The sequence below is a fragment of the Gallus gallus genome, chromosome Z (assembly GCF_016699485.2).
Source record: "Gallus gallus isolate bGalGal1 chromosome Z, bGalGal1.mat.broiler.GRCg7b, whole genome shotgun sequence".
Classification (NCBI taxonomy): Eukaryota; Metazoa; Chordata; class Aves; order Galliformes; family Phasianidae; genus Gallus; species Gallus gallus.
In genome coordinates, this window is record NC_052572.1 from 40,403,641 (window position 1) to 40,413,559 (window position 9,919).

Consider the following 9,919-nt stretch of genomic DNA (forward strand, 5'->3'; position numbering starts at 1 on the left):
GTATAAGTGCTAATCAGATCTATTCAAAACAATCTGTTATTTAAATGTACAAGCTTTATATTTTAAATATAAGTTATATATTCTTTCTATTAGTTGTCTTAAGTATTAGGCTGCTTGCTAATCAAAATTAAATGAAGCTCTGAGACCTTTGAACAAAAATTTTCACTACGGAAGACACTATGGAATCTTTACAGGACACTAACAATAGCAGGCTTATCTCATATCATTTATGGACATAACTGAAACACATAGAAACACAAATAATGTGCATACTGTAGTCACCCACCTCACTGAAGAGTGTCATGAAAGTATGCTCTGACAGTTGTCGTTTGATTACTTTGAGTTAAATGAGGTCATTCTCAGGACAATCACTGCTTTCTGCATCTGGCTGCAGCACTATCCTACCACCAACAATTCTTGTGAATACTTGATTTATGAGGGTAATGTCAATTTTCTATGTGCTAATCTGCCTTCTCGCTTGTAACAACATGCCTTCATTATCTGCATCTTCAAATCTTCACCTTTCTGATTTGTCTTCCCTGAATGTAGTGTGGCCAAGGAGTATATGAAAAATAAAAATTAGGTGATATTTGATTTAAAATGTTTTAAAAGCAACAGATGCTTTACAGTATTCAATCATTATTTTGGTATGTTACAAACTGAACAACAAACATGTTCCAGGTACTTAAATGATAGTTTTCAGCCTTTGGTGAAGTGAGAAAGGCAGTTAGCAGAATTGCTGCCTTGGATTTCCAGAGATCATATTTGGGCCTACTTAGAGACCTGGCAGACAGAGTCCCTTTGGAGGCAGCTCTAAACAAAATGGAGTCTGGGAAAGCTGAGCCATCTTCAGGAAGGAAATCTTATAAATGCAGGAGCAGGCTGTGGCAGTGCAACAAACATCAAACCAGTAACGAAGAAGACCAGCCTGGTTGATCAGAAGATCAGGAAGGAAAAAAGAGCACATAAACTCTGCAAGAAGAGTCAGGCAACTCAAGAGCTGCAGTGTACCCAAGTGGCCAAGAAGGCTCATGGCACCTTAGCCTGCCTTAGAAATAATATGACCAGCAGGACTATGGAAATGATTGTCCCCTTGCTTGCTCTTGGCACGGGTAGGACCACATCTCAATTACTGTGCTCAGTTTTGGGCCCCTCACTGTAAACAGTATATTAGTTTGCTTGAGTGTGTTCAGATAAAAGCAATGATGCTGGGGAAAGAAGTAAGAAAAACAAATTATTAGGAGCAGCTGAAGATGCTGGGATTGTTTACTCTGGAGAAGACTAGGTTGAGAAGAGACCTCATCACTCCCTACAACTACCTTTAAAGAGGTTGCAGCAAGGAGGCTGTCTGCATATTTTCCCAGGTGACAAGTGGTAGGACACAAGGAAATGGCCTCAAGCATCAGAAAAAGCCTACACTGAATATTAAGAAGAATTTCTTTATTGACAGCGTAGTTAAACATTGGAATGAGCAAATGAAAGCAAAGGAGTCACCATCCCTGGAGATATTTGAGACATATGGACATGACTCCAAATGTCATGGTTCAGTGATGGGGTTCAGTAGTCCACACTGATGGTTAAACTTGATAAACTTGAAGATGTTTTTTCAACCTAAATGATTTTCTGATTCTATATAGCTATTTTGGAGAAGAAAAGGCAATACCCTAAAAGGTAACTCATCACAGTTTTAATACTAAGTAAAAATGGTGCAGCAAAGCAAAGCAGCAAAGAGCATCTAAGAATGGCCTTGTGATTGAAAAGTTCAATTCTCTAAGTTAATATAACTAATAAAGAAAATTATTTCACAGGTTGCTATCAGAAAAAATTACCCCAAGGTAAAATTGATAGTTATTTTGAAGGCAAGTCAGATTCTTTAATACCTGTCTTAAGGCCACTTCAGTGAGCTGATAGAGATGTTTAATATTTTAGGTGAAATCATTGTATGTCCTTGGACTTCTGTGCCCATACTGATCTTAGTCTCTTGCCCAAGTAACTCACCTAAGCAGATCGTGCCATATTAAGCAGATAGCAAATAAGTCTAGACAGAACTTACAAGCCATGTGGTATCATTCCCCCAGTTAAACATAAGGTTAGGCTGACTTTACTTGTGACACAGATATTCCAGCTCCTCCCTGTTTGGCTTCTTTGTTTGTGCAGAATGGCTCAGCTATCAAGGCAATCAGAAAAAAATACGTATCCTTTTGCGCAGCCTCTGATCAAACAAAGTGTTCTTGCATACTTGCTGGCGTCAGGTACAACTTCCACATCAGCAAAGTCAGTGGTGTGAGCCCGCACAGCCCAAGTGATCCAGCAGCCCAGGCAGCATGAGGCATTACAAGACTGTCAGAAGGACAGTCAAATCAAATTTGCACCCATCCCTGCAACATGGAAAAAAAAAATCTCTAATATTTACAAAGAGTGAATCACATCTATAATAAAAAAGACAGGAAATTATATACTTAATAAATTAAATATCGTAAGATTTTGTAAAATTTTGTAAAATACAGCAGACAACTGGTACCTACAGCCATTTGTAAGTCATATAAGTAAGATACAGAATGAAATAAGAGATGGCAGACAGCAAAGGTAGGAAAAATAGATCTTCTTGATCTCAAACATATTTGAACTAATGTCTTTTTCTTATTTCACAGCCAAAGTTTCCTTTCCACACAATTCTCTTAAGATTCAATGACTTCGCATTCTCAGCTCACACCAAGGGTTTTTCTAACTGTTTTTATTTCTAAATTGGTTGGTGTCTGTCTGCTTTCCACTTGTAATTTAGACCAAAAGAGTAATAATAAAATTGTACACTCCTACCTTTCAGATATTGTCTCTGGGGCTGATACACATTACCTCATTTGGTAGAGACAAGAAAAACAATTGAGCAGTTCACCCAAAATCTTAACTGGCTCAGCAAGAAATGCAAACCGTGCTCTTTTGCCTTCAACTAAAATAATAACAGCAATATTGGTAATAACATCAACATACAAATCGTATGGGCACAGGACAACATCTCATGTTTGTTTTTCCTTGCCTGCCTTCTCCAAATAATTCTCAAGTATCCTTTTATTTCTTTTCCTCCTAAAATGAAGATGAAACCCAAAGCACTCTGGCTCTAATCAAATTCTTACTTTTTACTATTACAAGTCATTATTCAACACTAAGAAAAGAACAAAAACAAAAATATGATCTACATAAACAATGAGTGAAAAGTAGGGATCAGACAACACCATGCTTTTAATTTTGGACACTACCTAGAGATCAGAAGCGTGCATTTTGTCAGTTGTCTAACAGATCTTTGTCATTTCCAAATAGGGTTGAGGTATAACCAAAGCAGAACTTGTAAAGAGGTACAAAGTGCAGATTCTTGCAACCACAAGCGGCCAGAGCAGGACTTAAAAGGAGTTTGCTTACATCCCTCCTCATAGGTAAGGATTTCCCGGTGATCTACAGAGTGTATAATGTAGCACAATGAATGCCGTTTCCCAAAACGGCAGAAATGCAAAGACTTACACCTAAAATTATAAACGCATCAATCAAACATATTTGAGAAAATTTTCTTAGTATCGTTAATAATTAACAACGAGAAACACGAAATGCAATTCTTAGAAAAACTCTCTGCCAATTTGATAGATTTTTCTGTAGCGCCACAAGGGGGCGCTCCTAAACAGCCCTTTTTTGTTTTGTTTTGTTTTTCCTCTTCTTCTTTCTTTTCTTTTTCTTTTCTTTTTCTTTTTTTTCTTTTTTTTTCTTTTTCTTTTTCTTTTTCTTTTTCTTTTTCTTTTTTTTTTCTTTTTCTTTTTCTTTTCTACTGTAATGAGAACCAGGGGTCTACAAATCTTTTTGTACACACACTTTCCCCTTCTGCTCCCTAGCACTACAGGAAGTAAAGACAGTTCTTAATTCTCTAGAAGTCTTGCTTATATTCAGAATTCAGGTAATAGGCAACAGTCTCTTAGCAAAGGATCTTTATAAATTCTAGCTCAACTGACAGTCCCTACAACTTCTTATTAATATCTCCCTTTCTACAAATTGTATACAGTTTAATTCTTGATTTTTTTTTCCACAGCTGTGCTCATACCTTTTCTCTGAAACCACGTAAAATATTTTATGTGCTACTTTCAGAGCTGTTAGAAACTTGTTAATGTCCTTTGGATAGAGGCTCTTTGGGAAGAAGAGGTAAGTATGGTAGCGTGTTCCCTTATATACAACACAGCTTCTGAGAGTTCTGCTTGGGAAGGGATGAGGAGCCAACTGAGAGCTCATACGTTAAAGGGAAGATAGAAATAGGTGACAACTGTAGAGGGGTCTATCACAGGCCACTTGGTCAGACAGAACAAGATGAGGCACTCTATAGACAGATGGAATTAGACTCACATATACTGCCCCGGTGAGGGAACGTTGCAACGTCACCCAAGTATCAATGGGAGGGACAACACAGCAAGGTATAAGCAACCTTGGAGATTCCCGCAATGTACTGATGATAATCTTCTTCAAGTGATAGCAGAGCCAACGAGGATGCTATGCTGAACTTTGTTCTATAACAAAAATTAGGGGCTTGGGGAAGACAAAGGCTTCTGTGATCATAAAATGATCGAGTTCAAGCCTCTGAGGACAGACAGGAAATCAAAAACCAAAAGATCCCAACTCTGGACAAGAGGAAATAAAGTACTGGAGGCCCACAAAAGCTGGTTAATATTCATGGATCACCTCTACAATGATGAGGACATCAGGCAAAAATGCCAGGAGGCCTGTGTGAATAAGCACATTCAAACACAAAAAGCAGGCCTCCAGAGGCCTGCAAGCACAGGTAACCTGGAAGAATACAGAGACATTGCCAGAGCATCCAGGAACAAGGTTAAGAAAGCCAAAGATGAAATAGATTTAAGTTTCTAATAACATAAAGCCACATCTATAAAGATGTGACTAGTATTAAAAATGTTGAAATGTGATTGCTTTATCATTATTTTAGAGAAACTGGATGTAAGATTTCTATCTAGAGGTAAACAAGCAATTTCAACACGTGAATTAGATATTTCGAGCACCTGTGTTGTAATCTAGTCAACAGTTTGGAACAGAAAGGACACAAATAAATAAAGCATCTTGCTTACTTACAGTGACCTATGGCAGAACAAACATTTACAATAAACAGAGGTAGGACTGTGTGTAGGAACTCCTCTATATTGTTTATTAGATGACTTGCAGTAACTTCTGTGGACTGAATGAGAAGGAAAAAAATAAAGCTAGTTAAATCATTATTTTGGTTTTTTTATACATGCAGCTTAACAGTAAAATAATTAATTAGGAACAATAAAGTTTAAGACAGCTGGTGGTGTTGGATTTATTTGGGACAAATATGTTTCATATATAATTTTAAAGTTGTCAGAGAGTTGAATGACAGTGCTACTGATAAGGATTTTCATGCCTTTATCATCATGGTTTCTTTCCTGGAAGGTAACTGAAATTGTTACTTCAAGCCTCAAAACTGCAATTCTAAGTTAGCAACATTTCATCACAGCTGCATTTCAGTGGATTCAGGAGACTATGATTACTTTTGTCATGACCAACACCAGAATATCTTGTGATATCTTGCAACACTTTCTTACAACATTCACGTCTGTTTGATTTTTTGTTGTTCAGTCTGATGCAGTATTACCATAACAGCTTTTCCTGTCTGATGAGCTACAGCATTTTCAACAGGCTTAATCTACCATGCTGTCACCATTCCATTGGTTTAACACATTGAGAACATCCAGCAAGAAGCTGGATATGGACTACGCGATGGAACTCATAACAAAACAACCAGAAGAGTCTGCACTTCTGAAGCATATCCAGCTTACAGCTAATAATAATGTAAACTAACACAGTTTTCTCTTCTCTTGTAATCAACATGGGAGCTGAGCACTTAATTAAAATTGCTGTGTATAGGATTATGGTCCTTATTTTGAATATATTTTGTAATATTTTTCTATTCATATATTTTGGGCAGCAAGCTGACTGGGCTGATCACCTGAGTTGTAAACTAGATTTAATGGGAGAAGGGAATCAACTTCTGTGTGACTGGGAATGCTGTCACTTTAAGAGCCAGCAGGAAAAATCTCAGGTGTCTCAGAGGAATTTGAGAAGGCTCCTCCAAGAAAGTAACACAGCTAATAGCCCAGCTGAAGTGCCTTCACACCAATGCAAGGAAATAAGCAGACGGAGCTGGAAACCATGGTGCAATTAGAAAACTGTGATCTAAATACTATCACAGAAACATGATGGGATGAATTATAAAACTGGAATTGAAGTGGGTCCAGAGGAGGGCCATAAAGATGATCAGAGGGATGGAGCACGTTTCTTATTAAGAAAGGCTGAGGGAGCTTGGCTCGTTCACTCTGGAGAAGAGAAGGATAGGGGGAGACTTCAGTGTAGCCTTCCAGTACTTGAAAGGAGGTTGTAAGGGGAGGAGATTAACAGGAAAGAGGCCAACTTTTAGTATGGTGTGAGAGTGATAGGACAAGGGGAAACAGCTTTAAACTAGAAGAGGACTGATTTAGGTTAGATATTAGGAGGAAATGTTCTACTCAGGGTGGTGAGGCACCAGCACAGGCTGTCCAGAGAAGCTGTGGGTTCCCCATCCCTGGAGGCATTCGAGGCCAGGCTGGATGGGCCCCTGGGCAGGCTGATCTGGTTTGGGCCTGCCCTATTATCAATGAATTCTACTTCAACAGCAGTATCCCAAAGGCTAGGATGGCCCTGCTGCTTCAGGCACAGACAGCTTTAAGGTGGCCATTTCAGGACTTGGTGCTTGTCGTCAGCAGGTGAGGGGCAGTGGTAGGTGGCTGCTGTCAGGCCCCAGCCTTCAGATCAGCCCAGTTCCAATGTGCACCCATGGAAAAAGCTGCCTGGGCCTGCAGCTGCCAGTGAGGGAGTGCAGCCCACCTTAAGGAGGCAGGGCAGGACTCACCTGAGCTAAGGGCCTCTGTGCTGGGTGTTCTGGGACTGCACAGGGGCAGCAGAAGCAGTAGAAGCTGGGTATGAGAAAAGCAGGCCGAGCTGTGGGCTATGCTTGAGTTCAGCACAGTTGTTTGGAGGTCCAGATATTGATTAAATTTGCACACGCAAGGTGGAAGAAGGGCACAGGCTACAGAAATGAGGAGATGACAGGCAACTTTCTGGAGTGCAGTCACCTGGATAAAACAGCAAAGGAGATTTTGATCACAAGAAGAATATATGCAAAGGAGGAGTTGTAGCAGTGCACGCTGGCAGCAGGAACCCATTGTCTCCCCTCTGAGAGCTCCCTTCCTATAGAAATACACCAGCTGCACTGCCGTAATGACAGTGGGACTGCTCGCACATTAAAGGCAATGGGGCCTTTCTCTGTGAACCTCTACAACAACACACTTTTTAGACATATGCTGTTTCATCTCTTTTCTGAGGTTCCAAAATAACTTTTCAGGAAAGCAATTTTGGGGGAGAAAGGGAATGAAGAGAAGGGCGGAGGATTTCCCATCCATCTTAGATGGAGAAAATCGTGAGGACAGAACTAACAGTCTCAAAGGCTGTAGTGTTAGCAGTATTTCTGGTGGACTGTCTGATGAAAATACAACTCAGGCTTTTACAGTAGGTGTAGTCCAAAAAAGTAGTAGGTTGAGATAACAAGAACAGATAGACAGCTATGACGCAAAGCTGATGCAATCTATTTTTCAGCTGCAGTTGACATTTACTTTATTTTCATGGCTGTTCATAACAGCAGTGACAACTCTTAAACCTCTTTTTTGCTACTGTTCCGTGTGGACAAACCTACAAGTGACATTCTACATGCCATCAGGCAAAAAAAAAAAAAAAAGACAGGTGGGTGTTATGAGGGAATTGTGCATGAGTGTGCAGCTGAGTTTGGCATTTTGAGTGGTCTTAGAGCTGCTGTGTGAGGATTACACCTGTTGGCTTCGATGCCAAGAACGGGGCTTAGGCAGACTTGGTATTCATATCCTTTTTGGATTTGGCTGCAAGTCTATTCTTCCTGTACCTAAGGTGCATCTGCCTCATTACACAGCTCTGACAAAAGGCAGAAGAATGTGAATGAAGACTTAATCTGAGAAATCTACTGGACATACCAGGTGACATTTTAGTTTTCATTTCCAGGTTCATTGCCACTAACAGTCAGTGAAAAAATACCTGCAGTCTCTTTTGAAATTTCTTACTAGGAGATTTTTGCTATCCGTAATACTGAAGATCAGAAAATATTTTGAAGTGCTTTGTTGTTTTGTTTTCTTAAAGAAAGAAAAAAACAAAACCTCATCGGGAGATACTGTATGTAATACATATCTTCAGCACAGCTTCCTAATAGGATATCTAGGGTTCTAATCAAGAGGCTTCCCTGTTCTTGTGTATACAGCTCTCTACAGCATTATGTGTCCTATTCAGTCAATATAATTAATTATTCTACAATCAAAGAAATGTAACCTATTTCACCTCAATTTCTGGTCCATTTAAACAAATTGTGATGGTCTCTCCACCTTTTGTGACTGAGCAGTAACTAGCTGGTGTTCATTTGTCACAACTGTTGAAGATGCTAGAAGCCACTTCTCTGAGACACAGTATCTGCCATTTAATGAGCTCTGCATTGAAATTCAAAGGACAACAAAAACCAAGGCAAGTGAGATCAGGAAAAAAAAATACAGTAGTCATGTTTCATTCTCATGTTTCACTTCTTTTTTTCTCTCCACCACTGCACGATTATAAAATTGAAATGAAATTAATGTCTTCCTCTTCTTCACTGTAATGCAAAAGCACTGGGCTGTGGTTGGCAGCCAGAGGAAAACTTTTATGGTAAAAGTCATGCTAAGGTTTTTAATTCCTGTTGCATCATTAAGCGCTACTTCAAAGAGACAGCATGTCCACTATTGCTAGGTTAGAACTACAAGACGCATAGAGGACTGCATTGGGCTTACATAGCAAGGTTCTGTAATTGGAGCCCTGCAGGGAGACCCCTGTGAGCCCAGTATTACTCCATGTCAGATCAGAGCTCCAGCTGCTCCAATGGGACCAACCACTGCCAGAGCTGCACCGTGAGCGATGCTGGGTGTGCCTCTGGGAGAGCAGATTTAAGAAAGGAATAAACTGCTATGCAGTAGCAGCTGGGAGAGAGGAAAAGGGAAAGAAGCATCTCCGCAGCCGCCAAGCTCAGTGCAGGAGGGCAGGAGGAGCTTCAGGCACGGAGCAGCAGCTGCCTGCAGCCCAAGAGAGGCCCACGGAGGAGCAGGCTGTTCCCTGCAGCCCATGGGCAACATGCAGAGCAGATCTGCACATGCAGACATGCAGGAGCCCGCGGTGCAGCAGTGGCTGAGGCCTGGAGGAGGGACAGCCCACGGAGAGCCCCGCAGGAGCTGCGTGGGCGGAGCTGCAGCCCTGGAGGGCGGCCCGCGGTGGGGCAAGTGGAGCTGTCTGCCGTGCGGAGCAGTGCTCGGAGAGCTGAAGGCTGTGTGGATGGAAAGGCCGATGAGCATCAGCTGAGGAAGAACGGTATTCCGTGGCACGGACCCACGTGGAGCAGAGGAGGGGAGTGACCACTGTGAGCCTTACAGAGCGCCAGAGACAAGTATTACAGGGGGACTGCAGCTCCCACTCTCTGTTCATCTGTACCATATGGGTCAGGGAGGCAGATGAGAAGGGTAGGGGGAAGGTGTTTTTGTTTGCTTTTTGTTCTCACTTCTCTAGTGTACTGTCAGTAGGCAATAAATTACATACACTGAACTCCCTATTCTGAGACTGTTTTGCCTCTGGCAGTAATTGATGAGCAAACTCCTTGTCCTTGTCTCATGTCGTCTTCATGTTTTCTCCTTCTATTCTGGTAAGGAGTAGTAAAAGTACACCACAGTGGTGGTTTTAGCTGCCCATTGCTGTTAAACCATAAGGACAAACTGAACCTTTGGAA

General features: G+C 41.0%; 1 long non-coding RNA gene across 1 annotated transcript; it reads left to right on the top strand.

Moving 5' to 3' along the window:
- The first annotated feature begins 3,314 nt into the window (after positions 1–3,314).
- LOC121108591 lies at positions 3,315–5,930 on the top strand. Its single transcript, XR_005843220.1, has 3 exons — positions 3,315–3,428; positions 4,070–4,179; positions 5,641–5,930. It is a non-coding gene; the product is annotated as an uncharacterized LOC121108591 (long non-coding RNA).
- Positions 5,931–9,919: the final 3,989 nt, after the last annotated feature.